This window comes from Zerene cesonia, chromosome 20, assembly GCF_012273895.1.
Source record: "Zerene cesonia ecotype Mississippi chromosome 20, Zerene_cesonia_1.1, whole genome shotgun sequence".
Taxonomy (NCBI): Eukaryota; Metazoa; Arthropoda; class Insecta; order Lepidoptera; family Pieridae; genus Zerene; species Zerene cesonia.
Genome location: NC_052121.1, coordinates 150259 through 171277, shown reverse-complemented (window position 1 = coordinate 171277; position 21019 = coordinate 150259). Strand labels below are relative to the sequence as shown.

At 33.8% G+C, this 21019-nt stretch overlaps 1 long non-coding RNA gene across 1 annotated transcript in view; it reads right to left on the bottom strand.

Moving 5' to 3' along the window:
- LOC119835183 overlaps window positions 1–21019 on the bottom strand; it is a 52944-nt gene that overhangs the window by 11203 nt on the left and 20722 nt on the right. Inside the window, exon 2 of the long non-coding RNA XR_005288031.1 lies at window positions 6184–6214. This is a non-coding gene — a long non-coding RNA (uncharacterized LOC119835183). The remainder of the gene's footprint in view (window positions 1–6183; window positions 6215–21019) is intronic.

Genomic DNA, 21019 nt, shown 5'->3' with positions numbered 1-21019 from the left:
TTCATACATATGTATATTGTTTAAATTCCATATATTATTTCTTCTTTGACAATAAAAAAGACTAAGGATCTAATAATAATAGAATAGCCATTAATAATTATAAGTAATGGTTTTAGATTTTATAGCGTTAAAAAGTTTGAGAACTCCACCCAAAAAGGATGCTATCAATGACCATTTGTAGATAAGGTTTGCGATACGGGATTGTCATGACAACGGACACTAGACTTATTGTGATGGAGGTAAACGAGGCTATCTATAGAATTAGGAAATTATGCCGTTATTAAAATGTCCCAAATCGGAACAAAGATTTTGTGATGTAAGTCGCAAATTAAGGTAAACACCTTTTTTACGCTTCGTTATACCACAGATAACACAATACTATACTAGATTATACTGAACAATATACATTTAAATATTGTAGTAAAAGTTTGCATGTCACGGAAGTGTGAAGTCTTTGGGTCACAATTGGGACAAATTACCTACCCTATTCTGTACTATGATTTTATGGCTATTTTTAATTTAAAAGCGGAGTATGAGCAAACAGCTTGCAACCCGTGTGTTTGTCCGCATTGTCAAAGGAAAACATCTACTGTCTCGGTCCTGGAGTTCCCATTCCCGAAGGTTTTCCGGGATACTATCCTTTCTCCTTTGTCGTGTCACAATCTTTGTACTCAATTTCATCCAAATCGATTCATTTGTTTGGGCGTGAAGAAGACCCATATAGACATAGTTTCTTTTGTATAAATAAAATTAGGATGGACGTAGGAATTAGATAGATCAATGCTCGAAAATTAGATTGGTATTAACGTCTCTATCCGAAGCAGGATCTATCTTAAGCAAACATTCCGTAGCGTGAGCCTGAGTGTAAGCGGACGAATTATGTCTAATTTGAACTTTAAATCAGTTCCTGTAAAGTGGAAATTCGTGAATCTCGACACATAAGCTCTTATCGAACAAAAGCTGTGCATAATTACACCTTCATGACTGATGACGGCATATTTGTTCACAATTAGCTGATTATTATCTTTTAACGCCAATATTGTTTGCAAAATTATGTTAATTCGCACATGAATTCAGTGTTTAATGTTATCTTTTGATTGCGTGTTGCAATTGTGTTTTATTGTTTGGAACTAAAATGTTATCTTCTATATATATAAAATTCTCGTGTCACAGTTTTCGTTGCCAAACTCCTCCGAAACGGCTTGACCGATTCTTATGAAATTTTGTGTGCATGTTGAGTATGTCTGAGAATCGGCCAACATCTATTTTTTATCCCGATATTCCTACGGGATACGGACTTACGCGGGTGAAACCGCGGGGCGCAGCTAGTATTCAATATATTTGAGTCTCCGATAGGTGGCTTAAATTGAATATAACCAGTTTTATAAACACTCTGAATGAGGGTTCTTGTGATACACCAAAAATGTTATTTCAAAATGGATCTGCATAAGAAAAATCGATACTTAAAGGATTAATCAAGTTGTCTCCCCAAACATACATAACACGTTGACAATCCACCGCTTCCTGCGCCGAAATACGGCCGTTATCGCACCTATAACTTCTGCCTCGCAAATAATACTATATATCTATGTATTAGGTAAGCGTCGTATAGCTAAAAACCTTTCTATTGAGGATGACTAAATGGCAATATCGACTGTGTTATTTCCTGAATTCGCTGATTGCTGCTAAATGTGAAATAACATGGTTTCTACGCAAGAGGAGGTCTTTCTGTATGTTTGAAACGTTTTCCCAAAAACCACTGGACCGATTGCAAATTCTTTCAACATAAGAAAGCTGCAACCTCACTGAGTGACATAGGCTATATATGTAACACGGGCGAAGCCGGGACGAACAACTAGCTCGAACAGTTACTTATAATTCGGTAAAAACAGAAATAATGGTGTCCTGATTTTTTCGTACATTTAATTCAAATTACTTATTGGTAGGTAAATTATTATCTATTCAATAAGAATAGGATCGATTCTATTCCATTTTGTGACATCTTATTATGTGTTAATATAAAAGAATGAATACTCTAAGTTGAGAAAAAACATTCAAATTTAAATTTTATTTAATTGGGGATTCGATACCAGGGAAGCGTGCAGGAAATAAGCAGATTTCTTAATTTATGTACGCATGTGGATTATACGCTCGAAGCGGTAAGGGAAATTACCGAAGACCAAGAAAAGCACCAAGAATCAAAAGTTCGATGACATGTGACATCTGCCAACACGCACTTGGCCAGCGTCATGAATTATGGCCTAAATCCTCATAGCAGGCCTGTGTCCCAGCAGTGGGAACATGTATGGGCTGATGATTATGATGATGAATATCTAATGTTACAAATGCAAAATTATCTCTGTCTCTCCATATGTCTGTTTGTCTATCTTACCGTTTGTGTGTTAAATGCCAAAGCTACTGAACCGATTTAGATGCGAACCAGCGGGCGGAGAGCTAGATACTATAGTGTTTCATTTTCCCGTAACTCAAGTATTAACAACCCGAGTAATGGGCAAGGTACAAGCATTACAAGCGAACCGTTTGATAAGATATCGGCTTTTAATTAGCGTTTGGTGAGTGGGTGTTTACTATCGTGACGTTGATAACTGCCGATTCGAGATCCCCGCTGGCGCCACACAGCCCAGTGCGTTCGCAACGCGTATCGCTTGCTATGAGTTATCTGTGTAAATAAAATATTCGTTTGTAATTCCAGCCAGATGCCAGAGAGCCTTAACAATCAGTTTCAGTTTTCATTTCCAAAATACCTTTTAAATCGTGGGGAAATGCAAACAAGTATAGTTAATGAGGGGTTAAAATATCGACTGTTCCTAGTTCTTGATTTATCTAAACAAAAATAAGTTGGTGGTGGTTACTGCAAGTCGTCGTTAATGGTTCTTTGTATGTGCATCATGTGATTTCAACTCAAGGCCACAACATCCAACTAAGCAATTATTAACGCATACTTCCTAATAGATAAATATTTACGTATGATTTTTAGTATGAACGTGACTTCAAGTAAAAAACTAACAGAATTAGTACAGTTATTTCAAAGAAAATATTTGAATAAATCTAGTTTTTTTGTTAGGGACCGTTCACACAAAGATTTTTATTCAAAAATATTCTCATTGTGTTCACCTGATATCAATGACAAAAGCCTCGCCTCAACGTCACGGTTCAAACCACAGATCACAGATGGGACTGGATAACGTAATATACCTGCGAGTCAACTTCCTAAACATATTACACTTATTTTTAGCAGAATATGTTAAATATGAAAAAAAAATAAAATCTCTAAAAGATTCTAAGCTTGATAGGACGAAATTTGGAAAAATTATTTTTTTATATTTATAATTATGCTATTTAAAATAAGTGTGAAAACAGAAGTTGTATACCTGCAACTTCGTTATTAAACTTTTTCTTCAGGACTTATAATTTTATATCCTCCCCTCCCACTTCACATTTACGGTCAAATTATTATTTCCTAATTTCGTAATATATTCTAACTTTACCAATTGTTTTCATTGCATAATATTTTTATGTCTTTTAAAGTAAAGAAGATTGAAAAAAAAATATCGCTATCTACCACTAATGCGATGGTCTACGTACCAACAAACTTTACTTTGAATACAATGAATATACTTACATATAGCTCATGTTCATCCAGTTGATATGCAAATGAATTCAGAATTCACCAGAGGATTATTGGATTCATTCGAGAGAATTGTCGGGTGTCAGTACGTGTATCTGATATATATGTCATCGTCAGTTTGTAAAAACTGTCTTAAATTAACTTTTTAGACTGCAGACTGTAGAAAAATTGTGATTCGTAATACTTGGCTTTCGGTAAAGTAAACTATCAGCATATTACATAAATGCGATGCAGTCATTACGTTATATGTCCTATGTTACAGATTACAAACTTATGGGATAGTTTATGATCTCAGAGTTCATCAGTAACCCGTCGTGGAGTACTTATTTATACAACTAGCTGGATCTCGACTTCTACTTAGTATACATACTTCTAGAAATACTTATCAAATAATTTCACAAAATACTAACTTAAAATGGCTAAGTAACTAACATTGAATTCATCATTACCCGTCAAGCTTAAGAAACTCCAACAGCTTCGCTTCCCAAATTTCATCGTTGAATAGATCTCTCCAGATGAAAGCCTCAGCCATTTTTCTTTTCACAGCACTGTATAGCTACATGCTACGTTCATGTCCATTCATCCGCAGATTTACAGCTCTACTGCATTTTTTACGAATAATATATGTGGAGAGATCACTCACGTTTATTAGCTAATCTCTATATGTTAGTATAGCGTACTATATTGCTGTAATAAAGCGAGTTCTAATTAAGGTGAGCTTTTAGTTTAACTACGTAATGTAGGAAGGTAATGACACACGAAAACATTGCGCATTTCGTACAAAGTTTATTTGGTAATATTTATTGTACTTTATATAATTATTGAATTCTTTATCTATCACTTGCGTACTGACAATTAAAAAAAAAATCGTTGCCTGTAAAGTCGGTTTTACGGGCGAAGATTTTACGTGACAACGTCTTTTTCTCGGTAGAATATTTATTTATATGAATATTACGCCAAGAACGCTCGAGAAAGACAGAGACAGAGACACAAGCACGCGCCGATTCAATGCGCCTAATTCTCTAGTGCTGCGCGCGCGGCGGACCGATCATAGTTCGGTGACTCATCGTAACGTTACCGGGCGTTACACTTTTTCAAGAGTGTCTCCGAGCCGCAACCTAATTTAAGAGGTTGTCACGTCAAAAACGTTGGTAATGTTATTCTTAAAGGGCTGTTACGCAGATAGAATAATTCATATTGTCTATTTGCTTTCTAGTTAATAAATTAAGTATTTCCCATAAATATTATAAGCACACCAAGGGGTAACCTTATTTATAATTTTATTGTAATAGACAATGGAATGTACATTATATTTGAACGTAACGTAAACGTAACGTAATGTTAACGTTTAACGTTTCATTTATAATTTCAATTGCCATTATTCTTAAAACTTCATTAGAACTACGTAGTAATTAATTCCATTTCATTTACTTTAAATGAGGGATTCATAGACGTTGGGTATAATTACAATAACTATCAGGTGGTATTTTGAATTACATGTAATTTTGAAATATTTATGATACTTCTAGAATTATTAACTTCCCTACAATACGTCGTAAATGCAGAAAATATCAAAAAATATACGTAAAAAATAACGGAAGCAGTTAAAATCGCTTATAAAAAGACGTTACGACAGTGCAGTGGCTGTGATCAAAGGAAATTGCCAATTTATTACACTTCTAAAGGTGAAGGCCATTGAACTGTGAGCCGTAACTCGATACGACAGGTGACTAATCTTAAATACACTTGAAGCAAATACGAGTGGCTTTTATTTGTTAAGGTTAGGATGACTTCTGGTTTCTTAGTGTTAAAAGGTTTTGAGTATATAAAGTACTATTTATTTATTTAATACGTTTTTGCACACACAGACAATAAAGTATACAAAAAAACTTAAAATACAATTAATATGTACAAATAGCAGACTCGCTGCTAGGTAGCAATCTCTTCCAGCCATGTATTGCATAATTGCAAAAAATTAAGCGTTTGGAACAGACAACTAAGAATATCTTTAAAACTATACTTATGAGTTGAATCATATATATGTTATGCACAAATAATAATTCTTAATTATTTTGTAATAATCAATGAAGAAAAAAGAAAATACACCGACAGCTATGACACAGGGGAAGAAAATAAGAAAGATATTGGTAATGTGACTGGAGTAGGTGTTTACAACTCCTAATAGTTTGTGCTTGATTCTTACGGTATGGGTGGTTTTATAATAATAAAATTTGTAATAAAAAATATGAAATTTCTGATAAAATTGAAAGTATGGTTTGAAAATTGGTTCAACAGCTTTACAAATCTTGTCTAGCATAATGAATTAAAAAGCCTTTTATTGCCAAGGCCTTGTTGAAAGTACATTAAAATGATAAATTTTTCTTTTCAAGTGGTCAATTGGTTCTCTTTTCTCAGTTGGCTCCAAAGCCTATCAAGTAATTGAAGGAAAACAGACCTAACCAGGTTATCATATACTACACTTCTTTATATTATGAATATACATAATTAAATATAATATACATAAACATAAATACCTTTATCGCACGTCATTCACCAACAAACTACCTGAAAATAAAATTACAAATTAGTTAGTATACATCGTTGGATATGTTCGCCAGGTCGTTAACATACAGCGAATTGAACCAGCAATACACTCTGCAATGGAAATCGTGCACGCCATGACCTGTCAGTTTTTTCCGTGAATTTTGAAGCAGTATTTTCGCAAACGCTGATCTGTGATTTATGGCGGCGTCACATCGGGACACTTCATCACTTTGAATGATGGCTTACCTCATTTCGTGATTACTCCTTCTTTAATGCAAAAATAATCAACCTGACCGACATTTTCATTAAAGAATATTTTAACTTAATATGATTTCACGTTTCAGTGGGATACTATATATTTGCCTAATCCATTTGTAATTTGGTTGGTAACGTTGCTACTAGGTTTGGTAACCCTAAAAGGTCGAATAAGTGAACATTTTTACCTAGTAATTCTATTTTAGCTTTCACCCTGACGTTGTGCTTCATGTGGATATATAATATCCAACATCTTAGTACCAGCAATCATCTGTTTGTGTAGGAAATTACAAACTTATCGATTCATACTTATTCCGCAATAAAGTAACAACAAAGTGGTAAATATTTAGTTACTGAAACTGCTAAAAGGTAAGCTTCGTGAAGACTTGTGTAAATATAATCTGTCTGAAAAGATACCAATTTTTTTATAATAACCAAATATAAATAGGGTGGTAGTCAGGCTCACTTCGGCATTAATTAGGTCAACTGGCACCGGTGAAGTTAAAGCACCCCCACAAAATATCGGGGGTGGAGTGGTCTGGTATTGGAGGCCCATTTCCTTATCCTTAACCAATCCCGTAACCAAAGTTCGTACAAATAAATTCAGCTATTTAACAACTATAAACAGTTAAGTTACACGACTTTCTCATAAGAAAGTATTTACATATTACATTATAATCAATACTTTGTTTTCAAATTATTCAAACAAAAGAATGAGATGAATAAAATATTTATTCGAAAGACGAAGTTTCCAGGCGATAGAATTACCAGTCTGTTTATATTATTACTTAAATTGTTTAATTATAAAGGACTAAAATTAACCTAAGTATACGCACTACTCACATACAGTTATTAAGTTATTAAGTTGTGTGTGTAAAGGAGGATAATTATGGTTTCGTGGAAACGTAAGTTACACGTAAACAAAATAAGTCAATTTGATATAAATTGTACTGTAACCCATATTTATTAAGAATCTTAATGTAAAAAATAAATGTACCAAAATGAAATTAATTCCTTACATGGAAACTGTTAATTTATTATTTTTTATATGTTATTTGAAATTATTAGGTTATATGAACGAAATAAAATCGGTCAAGTGCGAGTCAGACTTGCGTAACTAAGTATTACGCGCAAATCACACTTCACACTAATCTTAAACATGTGAAAGTTTGTTTGTTTGGATGTTTGTCCGTTAATCATTCTGAAACTACAGAACGGATTTTGGTGGAATTTGGTATACAGGCAGGGTATGAGCTGACTTGGGTTGTAGGATACTGTTTATCCCGATTAAATACTCTCTTGGGACAAAACAGGAAAGCGGAGCGTCTAGTAAGCTATAAAGTAACTGCAAAAAAGTTGGTCACCCATCCAAATAATGACCGTGCCAACTATTGCTTAACTTCGATTCTAAATCGATCCATCGCATTAACATATAATGTAGAGCACACGTTACTAGACAAACAAACACGCGTACGTGCCCACAGCTCGCTCCTCCGGCGCCCGGCACCGACAGCCGAGATTAGCTTACCTGATCGGATCTCGGTGCAACAGGTCTGTAAATCTGCACAACTATCGCATATATTTGCATCGCTGCAAGCTTTGTTCGGGATTGATTCTGTTACGATATATATTGTGCATATTGTGACGATTAAAGTACTTATATATAGGTTATAGTATATATTATAGTAAAGTGTATTGGGGAACTTATTAATTTATTTATGAATAATCTAATGGAAAATGGTATATTTCTTTACATTGGTAATTACGTAATTGAATATATTTTTTGCCTTTTAAGTTGCATATATTACATATGCCTATTCGATTACTCGAAAAACCTTTTTGAACAATCATTTTTATAAGATTTTTTAAATAAAAAGCACTTGAATACAAATGTCTCTAACTCCACTTTATGACAATTTAATTACAAAAACTACAAACGGTTTCGGAACATCATCATCAGGCCTAAATCAGTATCGAAAATTCTAAAAAGCGGTTAAATAAAGAGGTAACAATACAAAGTAGATTTAAATTACGTGTTTTAAATAAAAAAGGCGAACATACACTATGGCTTTTAAAATTACCAAAAATCAAAAATAAATATTAATAATGTTTATTATTCATACGTGTTGAAATAACAGCCAATGTAAAGGAGCAATGATAAAGCGAGACAACATACATCTAGATAGAGACAAGAGATCGGATGTCGCGCACGTGTGATAAATGATAGTAATCGCATTATTTTAACCACTGAGTAGTTATATGCTCGCGCAATCGTAAATTTGACGTGTTTGTATAATTTTGTGGGAAACATATAAAGCGATTTAGATTTATCGTAGCATTATCTTAAATTGAATTACGTTTCGTGTTGATAATGTTATGAATTTACCTAATTACTGGTAGCTGCCCAATGTTTATTATAATTTCATGCAACATCGACCAAGTCTACAATTTGTACGTGAATGTGGTATCCCAATGACCTGTGGCATAAATGTGTATTTCCGTTCACTCCATTTCGCCTGAATCATTTATTGTCGTCACATTAAATGGATTAACCGTGACTTGACCACTTAGAAATTGCAATGATATAAATGGATATAACTAATGCTCCGAACTTGGTTGCGCGCCCTCGCTTGCCCCGAAGGTGGTGGATTTATATTGTAAAGCTTAGACTCTAACTTGAAGACTCTTTCGCAGTGCTTTGGCCTCAAAGTTTAAGTATATTAGATTCAAATAGAAATGTAAAAGATACTTTAAAAGTAATATTTATCTTATTCGCCGTACACGTGGATTTAATTAGAATCATGAAACGTAAATCTATTTTTGTAGGGATTATTAAGATCTAGAACGAAATTCGTCTCATAAACTGTAAACATTATATTATATTACAAAGTCCATTTGCTGTAGGTACGCAAGACCATGGAATTTACCAATGACATATTCCTTTGTACTTGTTTCTCCTACTATCTACATCTAAATTATACCAACCAAATAACTATTCCTCTGAAACTAAACTTCTTACAAACTTAATGTACGAATAAAAACGTTCCTTAAAAAGGCGCTTCCACGTGGAAAGATAGAAAGAGATTATCCTTTATATATCTAAAATGCGACCACCTTTTTCATCCTTTTCGCTTTATCCTTGTAACTCTTTAGACACGACCAATCGATGTCACATCGTTTATTTAACCACGAAAACCCCGAGAAAAAGCGAGCAAACTCTTATGTGTATTTCTTTTTAAGCTTGTCCAATATTTTCTGTTTGGATATAAAATGATCAATGATTCTTAACCGTGTCCAATGTCTATAATGATCAAATCAAATCAAATCAAAAACTCTTCATTGTTCACCTTTACAAGAAGAGTACAAACAAGAAAATAAATAAAATATAATGTATATTCGAATTTTTTTTTTCTTATTGACCGGCTGCGGGATAACGATGTCCACTAACAAACTTGAGTTTGAACTTCTGCTCCCTACACAAAAACAAAATAAAATTGCCTCCCTGGAAAACGCGTGTTGATGCCTGAAAATGTAATATTTCAATATTACACGAGACAACAGGTACACTTGTTTTCCTAACAGTAATTATATCGAAGCACATCAAAACATTGTTACTAATAGAGTCCATCACGTGTATCGGCGGTCGCCCACGTGACAGCAGACGCGTCAACACGCGGGACCTTATTAGCGACGTGTTTATTTGTAACATGTACGGGATTTAGGATTTAATGAAGTTCCGTATAAATATAGACCACTTGTGTGGTTCGAATAAAACTTTAAAGTGACGGACGCTATACAAACTTTCTTTGGTTAATCTTTCTTGTATTAAGAACGTTGCTATGATCAACACAGACAGAGAAATAAGTATCTAATAAATTATCTAAAAGACATATAAATAACCTCTTGTAACAAACAATTATTAATTGTACTGTCCTAATCCCATAATGTAATTGACGAAACCTTTTAATAATATGCATATACCAACATCACATTTGCAAACACTGTCCAAAGAATCGTTACAAAATTCGCAAAGTATTTTATACGAAACCTCGCTTACTATTAATTGTCTTGCGGTGGTTTTTCGTGGATTTCAATTTACGCGCTGATTGTACGACTAAAGTTAATTCACCGCCGCCGCGGCACTACCGCCCGTGTGGAAATCACCGTCATTCATTTAACGATAAATTTTATGATAAAACTCGTCGTGCAATAGCTTATCCTATCCACTTTAACCTTACTAATATTATAATTGTCAAAGTGTGTTTGTCTTTTTTATTTGTCTTTATTTCGCGTCTTTCGATTGTGATGTATATTTTGTGAGGTATCAAATTTTCAGCTCAGTGAAACATCTCTTTTCCTTAGGAATATCCTTAGACCACGAGGGCGAAGCCATAGAAGCGAAAAACTAGTTTCTTTTTCTTTTTTTTTATGTTAGAGTCGGCAATGGAGCTGGTGGGATGCCTGATGGTAAGCGCTACCACCGCCCATGAACATTTGGAGAGGTATAAGGTCCATTGCAGACCTGACGCCTCTACAAATGGATAGCCGACTTTTTGAGAAGAGATTAAAAAAGGATTGGCGATAGGAATAAAGGAAAGGACTGGGAAGGGTAAGGAAAAGGATATGGGCCTCGGTTTCAGTTTCTTATAAATCCAGCATATAGTAATCACAGATTTTTTCGCCGTAGTAATAATATAGGTGCATATCCATAAAGTCTTTAGTGCCATACCGACGTTAATAAATATTAAAAACACACCTGTAACTCTACAAGAACGTGACCTTATCTTTCTTTTCATATGTTGAAATATACTGGATATAAATATGTAGGTACAGAACGTAAATTGTTATTTTATTTGCTGGCTAATCAATGAACAAATTGTTCCAGTCGCAAGAAAAGTTATTCGATACGAAAATAAGAATATTTCAAATAGCGCAATATTATGATAAGCAACATACGTAATGTCGCTCAAAATATTAAAATTATAGGACAGCACTTATGTATTGTAATAAATATAGTATAATAATATAAATAAAAATAGTAATATTACTGAATTTAATTTAGAAGCCAGTTTCAAAATAAGCAAAACAAAAATAAACAAAGACAAAGCTCGGCTCGAAACAATCCACAAATATCATCCATTATTGAGACTGTCGTCCTCTGACCGTCCACGTTTTTTATTTTATTTCCCATACGTCTAATAAATCTAGCTTTAACCAGAATTTAGACTGTAACCGCAAAGATGAACGAATATAACGAACCAAAGTAGCTTTTGATTGAGCACTGAGATATCCGTAAGTGACTTTTGAGACTCGATAGCCAATATATAACAAAGTTTTATTTGATATGCCAACTACGTTATGAATGCTCTTTCATAGTTTTGCCGATAGAACAGAAGTTAAATGAATAGGCATTCGATAGGAACGCTCACATCACAGGCGAAAACGTTATGAAGCAAATATTAAATTCCTTGTTTGATATCGGTTTTTGTGTCCTAGAAATAATCATAGCTTTGCAGAATATCCAATAATTTTGTTCAGGTTTCATTTTTCTGTTTCTTAAAAATACGTATATAATGTTACATGGTTTATTTCTAAAAAGTTAGTCTCAAGAGGTACCAGATGGAAACATAAGCCTGGCTTTACTTTCTCACCACTTATTCCGTCTTCTTCCACTTACTCGGATCTTAATAAAAAGATGAGATATTTGCGTTACGATCCTTCCGAGAGATACGAGTCTATTATAAAAGGAATCAGAGAATATAATCAAATTGAAAATTAAGTTCGATATAACAGTAGTGTGTATGTACAATAACTCCGACGAGACACTCCGCCATTAAACACGCATCAGACGCGACTAAAACCTTTGATTTATTTGTTTTAGTAACAATTTTAGTTCACAAAACAATAAACGGGCGGCGGACATAAATCAAAAGTTGTGGTAAAGTTTCTTAAATTGTATTATACTCTATCTATCCGGCCAAAAGATGTATAGAAGCGAATTGCTTTCAATATGATTATATTTCACAAGGTAAATTAACGCTTTTTAAATTATCAGAACTGGATGAATTTTAATTGAACCAAACCGAACGCACGAGCTTTCAAATAATCATAATCATCAAAATCGTACTTCGCTTCGTTATTTGAACTTTCGTAGAGGTAGTGCCTGCGCCAATGCGCAGCACGCTTGTAACGGATAAGGTTTGACGACTGGAAGAAGGAATTGAATAAAAAAAAAGCATGAGGAAAGGGAAACAGGCCTGTATACTCTGTAAATTATTGTTTTTTTTTTTTTAACTTAAATCCTATCGTTTTAAAAAGAAATATTTTTTATCAGCAACAGCAGCTGGGTTTCGTCCACAAGAAACAATTATCGCTTTGCTATGTAAGTCCGTCTGTCTGTATGTCTGTCCACGGTTTAGGAGCTAGAAAGCTAATTAGTATACACGGTTATAACGCCGAGAAATTGTTAAAGAAAAGTTTTAAGGGGAACAACATTCTTTTGTGCATACCCTACATGCAAAGTGAAGATGATCCCCGTGTTGGATACTATAGCAGTTCAGTACAGTGAATCCGACCCCGAAAAAAATGTAACGCGTTACGCGTTCTCATTTCATTAAAACCTGTTAAGCCGTTCTTGATTTATATAGAGTACTAGCTGACCCAGCAAACGCTGTTCTGCCTTACTCTAATCATTTAGGGGGATGAAAAATAGATGTTGGCCGATTCTCATAGATACCGGATAAACACAAAAAATTTCATCATAATCAGTCTTGACTGCTTGCCGTTTCGGAGGAGTATGGCAACGAAAACTGTGATACGAGAATTTAATATACAGAGTATCATCATCATCAGCCCATATATGTTCCCACTGCTGGGACACAGGCCTCCTATGAGGGTTCAGGCCATAATCCACCACGCTGGCCAAGTGCGGGTTGGCAGATGTCACATGTCTATATATATAATATACAGAGTATATAGCTCATAAAATGAACCAGTCGCTGATAACAATAGAATAAATTAATTCCCGAATCAATTCCTCTCAAAATAATTTGCACGACAGTTAAATAATCGGATATCATTTCTTAATCGAAAGCAATTTCGGCGAAATTATCAAACGAATCGAGTTGAAACAATTCCACGTTTGTCGTCTGCGATGAATCGGTTGTTTGCTTCGGAACGAACATTTAGTTGCTTCAATTTAAATTCGTTCGCTCGTTCAATTATATTAATAACTAATACAATAGCTTTCCGCGAACCCAACGGAAAATATAGTCCCGTCACTGACTATATTTTCCGTTGGGTTTACCCCGCATAGCTTCCGTTTCCGTGCGATTTCGGAGATAAATACTATCCAATGTCCTTATCATAATCTTAATGTCAAAATTTAATCAAAATCAACGATGTCTAGGTATTAATATACCCCTGAAGAATAGACAGATAGCAGAGTAACTTTATAACATTACTAAAGACTGATAATTAGCATACTATATATATATATATATATGTATACATAGTATACATTGCGGCAGACAAATAATTGTTATTACTTGTTTCGTGTTTAAACACGATTGCTTATAAATAAACAAACCCAGATGAATTTATTCATGCAGTGCATTCATGTAAAATTCTATGAAACATATCAGCTGCTACAGAGTACGAAATACGATTTTGCGGATATCACTAAAACATTTTACCAGTCAGTACTACGATGCGGTTTTATTTTGTTAGTTTCATAACGATCAGCGGTAGCTCTGCTGGAAAATATAGCGAATCTGAGTTGAAATTTAACATTATTTACGGTTCTACAATTTCAATAATACCTATATCATGTTTCGAATGAAATGCATAGACTCTCCAAGTTGTCGACTCGCCAAGAGTTCTGAGAAGTACATCTCGAAGTATGATTGGGAGCAGTTCAGCTCTAAAGTGTGCCAGGGTAGTGAGGTCAGGAGTCTATTAAACTGTCAATGCCACGTGATAAAATTATTTATTGGATGTGGTAAGTGGAAGGACTATAGCACTTCTATATTTTCGGATATAAAGATCGTATAGCTATAGGATATTGTGCGAGTTTTGATTTTTCCTAGAAAATACATGACATAGTTCACTAATTTATTCTACTTAGCTCTAGCTTTCTTTTCATATGTGAGAGTCGAGCACACTTCGGCACGAATTGGGCCAGATCCCACCGGGGAAATACCACACCCCTACAGAAAACCAGCGTGAAATAATAGCTTGCTATTGTGTTTCGTGAAGTCAGTGGGGGAACCGGAGGCCCATATCCTTTTCTTTATCCTTCCCAATCCTTTCCTTTATTCCTCTCGTCAATCCTTTGGGGAATCTCGCCAATCCAAAGGGATTAATCCCTTCCGAATTTATAGTCGGTAATCCATTTGTAGAGGCGTAAGGTCTGTAATTGACCTTACGCCTCTCCAAATAACCATGGGGCGGTGGTAGCGCTTACCATCAGGCGACCCATCAACTCCATTGCTGACTATGGCATAAAAAAATCTGTAAGTCTGGCTTTCGCCCGTGTGGAGAAAGGAAATTTCTCTAGGAATGACATGTTCGGTGAATGGTCGCTTATATTACTCCCTCGCATCCTGACTATCCTGAGACACTAAAATCATACCATATAATCCCTTTATCGTGAGGCGAACGACAGACAAACAAATGCGCTTTCACATTTATTCTTAATATTATAATACAAGGAACTTAAACAGATGCTAAGACAAACACTTTGCATTTTAAATATGAAACTTAAATAAAACCATGTAAAAATCTAAACCTTTTTTTGGTTTTACGTTTAATCAGCACTGGAGCGCTGAAATGAACCCGACCGCAGCGACTATACTCCAAACAGTGTGTTTCATTTAAAATTTAAGTGCATTATAAACGCATCAATTATTAATTTACACTTCAAATTCGTTAATAATTACTATTTGGTCTTTACATTATCATATAGAGCTTTAGAATAGATTCTAGAATGCTATTTCATTAATCAAGTCCTTTTACTGCTGTTATATTACGCAATCATAATAAAAGTATGATAAACAAAAATAGAAGTACTATAAATATACAGAAAAATTGCTTCAAAGAACTCAAATCTTTCATTGCACATTTTATTTTGTACTTCTTTTAAGCGAAGAAAAAATAAAGCATTGTTGTATTTACGTCTTGCTCTTTCCACCATTCCATTATAACTAGTTCATTATAACCTCAAGATTCATTTATTTATTTTGTTTATTAAATATTGACAAAAATATACATAAACTAAAAGAAACATTAATATTTTTATAGCAGCTTATATGATATAGTTTTTGATGAAGCGCCAGTTTAACTTTAAGTGGGACAGCATGCAATCAAACTGCCAAACCGTGTGATATATTTGATCGGTAACTTGTGAAAACCTTGTTTTGCTCCCTGCGCCTGAATATCTAAAATATTTGAAAAGTTAAATTGGATTTAAGTTGGTGATTCTGCCGCAAACATCTGCGTCACTACACATAATATTATATTTTGATTCATAAATAAATCTCTCCAATGATTATTTTAAAAAGAAACTATACGAAATGTGTAACGACATTTTTTTTTTAATTCACGTATGAAGGTCCACCAAATTTATAATAAAGGTTCGTAAGTTTTAAGCGTCAGATTTTTATTTTCTTTTTCCGATAATATTGGGGTTATTTGTGGACTTTTTGATGATTTTTTTTTTGCCTTTAGTTATTTTGCAGAGTATCTGGATAATATGACTATTTCAACCAAATCTTAATAAACTGCAAACAGGACATACGTTCAACGCAATGTTACCTTTTTTCATTTTGTTATTGGCTTCATGCAGTTTCAATTTTTAATTTATATAGCACAAACATAGACAGCTTACATAAATTATATAGCACAGACCATAAACATATTTAGATACAACTAAGTAACTCTGAAACCCCCACTTATCAAAATTAACTATACAAAAACGTTAATTTATCATACTTCACAATTTTAAAAAACTTTTGTGAAAGAACGACAAATTTCTGTGGTTGAATAACTTAGAAAGAAAATATGCTTACTAAGCCAGCCATAATATAAGACGTATTAAACCGAATTGTGATATTTATATGGCCTATATTCTTTTCCTTACCCTTCCCAGTCCTTTCCTTAATTACTCTCATCAATCCTTTCCTAATCCTTTCCCAATTAAAGTAGGCAATCCCTCCAAATGTTCGTCGACGGTGGTAGCGCTTACCATCAGGCGACCCACCAGCTCCATTGCCGACTATAAAAAAAAGACTTTTTTTATTGTCTATAATTAAATAGATATATCAATTTAATGTTCACACGCTCCTTTTGGAAAGAAGCGTATTTTCGCCGGTAACCCTAACCACTGCTCCATTCTTTGCATTTAATTAAATACTAAATATTCTCTTTCCTACGAAACACTGAAATACTAGCTGTAATTTTCGCTTCCCATTTATTCCTTTCCTAATGTATTTCGGCCCACTAAAATATCGCTCGTCGATGTACAAAGCGCAGCGTTTCAATGGAACAATAAACAAATCCATCAACTCTTTCCTAAATAAAACATTTTATTTATGAGCAAATTCAAATGAGTAATGTTTTGGTTCGCTGTGATTATAAACATTGCGTTTATACATTAATAATTGTTTAAATGGCGGATCCTTGGCCAGGCAACATTTTTTTAGGGCTAGATTGCTATTAAACCATATCACAATATAGCAAATGGGACATGTTTACCGATAGTTTTCTCTAGTAATAGGAACATTACAATAACAATATATATAGAATTGTAATGTTCCTATAATAGTATATTCCTGTTATAAAATCAGTAATCAATAATCCAGCATAAAACGCTGATAATAGCGGAACAATTACATTAACTATTTCGCATTTCACTTAATACTATCTTAAAAACTTAATTAATATGGTTAAATTCAGAAAATATTTTAACAGTAAAGCAAAACATTTTTACAGTAACAAAAATAATATTACCTATAGTATACGTATACAGTCCATTTCTATAAATGAAAAATCTGTTGTTTTGATCTTGCTTATAGAAATATTACAAAGCAACGATAAATTTCATTGTTAATAATTTTTCATGTCACACGATTGGTGTGTCTCACCACCCCCGTATCTTCTCTCTAAACAATTTTCTTGCTTAAAAACACCTTTGTGTTATTGTATTCAAAATAAATGTTTGTGACAGATTTGACACGGGCCATTATTTCGTTTCAACGCCGAGTGGCACTGAAGGTTTGACAATGAGGTAATAACAATACGATATTATCACAGTAAAATACACCGAAACGGAGTTTTGCGCTAATTGTAGTCAGTGTAAGCGATAACGTATATATTAGTTACCAAAGTCCAAAAATATCTTCTCCAATATTGCGCCTTTTTAAAACCTTTTACGAAAAGTGTCTTTATTTTTTTGTTCGTGACTCCACTCAATAGAGGGATAAAAAATGTCAGTCTATTCACTTCGATATAGTTTCAGCTGCACGATGGCGCCAGTCAAGCACGGTTGAATTTAAAAATATGTTCCGGGTATTCCCTGCAAAGCTTGTACTATACACATAGCTCTAGACCAGTTCACTCAATGGACCACTCAAGTTACGGTTACAACTAGTTTAGATATGGGATATATAACAATATTGGAAAATCATTTTCGAGTGATAAAAAAATGTGCAACTTTTACGTACATTATCATTAGATTTGATGTAATTTTAATTAAGAAATAAAATAGGTCAATATCTAATTTATAATATAGTAGTCAATACATATTTACATCATTGTCATCATTTTCTACCAAGAATATTCAGAAATTATTCATTATTTCTATATTGAACTCTAAATCTCAATTACAACTTGTATTCAACATAAATAGATATGAAACGATTATTTGAATATATAAAAAATGTTGAAAGTATACAAGAATAAAAAGACTCCGAAATTGAATTCGGTACACGTGACCGACACGTTTCTGTAACACTTCAGTACACAGAGAAAAATTAATAAAACGGTCCCTAATCCACAAAGTGCATTATGAGTATCGTTGAAATACACTAGCATTACAGCTAGCAACTCCAGTAGGCCAGCCCCTTCCACCCGAGACATGTCAATATTATGATGAATTGCGGTCCATTTATCTCGTAATAAGTCGGTGTTTGAAGTCGGTTCAACTGCTTTTGGAAGGTCGCCAGCCGCGGTGAAAGATATGCAGACGGTAATGTAATGCCTATCAAGATTACGAAATTATCAGCATACATCTCGGAAATGGACGTATCAGCTAGTTGGTTGATTCATTCGAATGAGCTATTATTGGTGTGTAGACATTGCATTCTATTAGCGGTTGTTAGCGCCCTTATTTCCAGAGATAATTAGAAAAATTCACCCCGAACTTTATTCTAAACCATTTTTTTTTTTTCGGGATATGACGTTTATCCAATAAAAAGCGATTGTAATATTAAAAAACGCTTTTTACTAAATGCATGTTGCATTTTTTACCGTCTCAAAATTGCGTTTTTATGATTCTAAGAGGAATTACGTTTCTGATGATTTTGAGAGGAATTTCACTGACAGAGTTTCACTTATGCAAAATGGAGTACTCAGGATACTTTTTATACTCATATTTTCATATAAACATAGGTATCAAAAGGAAAAATTCATTTACGCGGATCAAACCGCAGCTTATATGAAAAAAATAATAGATAATTTTATTGACGTTATCTCCGCGTCACAAATCATGCTTGTCACGACACATTTATACTTCTACGTGTTTGCAAGTCTAAATATAATAAATGAATGGTAAACCTATTCATATATTTTTATTGAATGAATAATCTACGCATCCACACACAAGTTTAAATGATAGTTTTATTATATAAATTACATAATCCTAATGATCATAATAAGGATAGCAAAACTGATAAAATCATTATATTGTCATCGATCATTAAGAAGTTTGCCAAGTTCAAATAAATCAGTTCGTATGAAGCGGGTCAAAATCAAGTGTAAAGGAGTCGGTCACACACAAGCACACAGGTGAAGCTGATAAGAGCGTGTTAATAACACACGTGTACATCGCTAACAATGTTTCTAAGACATAAAATATCTCTTTCAATTTAGAAATGAACCAAACTACATTCATTTTTTAACTGCTATAATAGTTGAGTATTGTGATATGCATAACATAATACAGAAAATAATTACGAGCGACACAGTCCTCCAGTAAGAATTAAGCCCGTTTCTGCACAAATAGTATCATACTTAAATCTACGACACTCTACGCTACGCCAACTAACAAACCCCTACTGAAGGAATACATACACGTTATATTCATACCACATGAAGAATAAACACATGAATTTAAGCGTCAGTAGAACGTTTGAAAATATATTTCATTGAAAACTTTTCAAGACTTTCCACAACAATAGTGCCTAACAAAGATAAATAAGTTTTCATTTCAAAAAGCAAAGACTCCACATTGATGATAAATAAACAATTTTTTTGATTTTTTTTTAATGGAAATATTAAAACTGTTCCAATAAAATCAGTATCAGGAACAGAGAACAAAATTAATGCATTTACATAAGAAACCATTCCCTAACCCTTCTCGCTTCGCTTCGCAAAAACCATTAACGATTACGATTAGAAATAGACACAGGTACGATTGTTAGCGCTAAAGGAATATAAGCCTGGCGCCGAGTGCGCCGCAGCCGCCCACAAACACATGTTCCATCATACCACTGCTATCTGCCACGAATCGTGATAGAGGGATGAGAAACGCATACGATAGAATTTTGTTCTAGTTTCTTTGTATTTCTAACCTAAATGTCCTAAATGTCACGCTACGTGGTATAAATTTATAACTATAGTGATTATTTGATTACATGTTAACTTTTATATGCATGGTTAGATAGATTAACATTGGTAATTTACCAATAGATTTCATGGAATAATCTTTCTTAACTTGCTATTCCAAAATGATTATTACAATATTGCAGATTAATACTAGGTGTATATTTGATATCTATTATATTAGATAATCATACAAAAACAATGAGTATCGTAACAGTGCACAACACTACTCTCTCTGCAGATACTGAAATAAAACGTCTTCCGATAAAAGCTGCCGGAATCCATTGAAATCCGAGGGTATTTCGAAATCGCTATTAATTGGGCAAATTGAAAAGAAACCTTACGTAGCTCTCACATCAATTGACTTATTACTCGACGAGCGCTTGAGCCTGTTTGTTTGAGAATTCAAAGGAATTGCAAAAATTAAGGCAAAGAGACCAAAATATTACGGTCGCGCATGCTGGAATTATTTTCCATTCATATTTTAACTTAATTGGACGTTTAATGAACAATTTATTTCACTATGCAAACAAATTATGTTGAAACGTTTACTTATAAGTGTTGCAAAGGCATGTTATAACGTCGTTAAAATTAAAAACTACATCGGCGAGCCATTAAAAGCGCTCCATTAGCATTGCATTTACTGCTTTCTATGTACCGTAGTTCATAAGAGATATTTTCCATCGCTTCGCG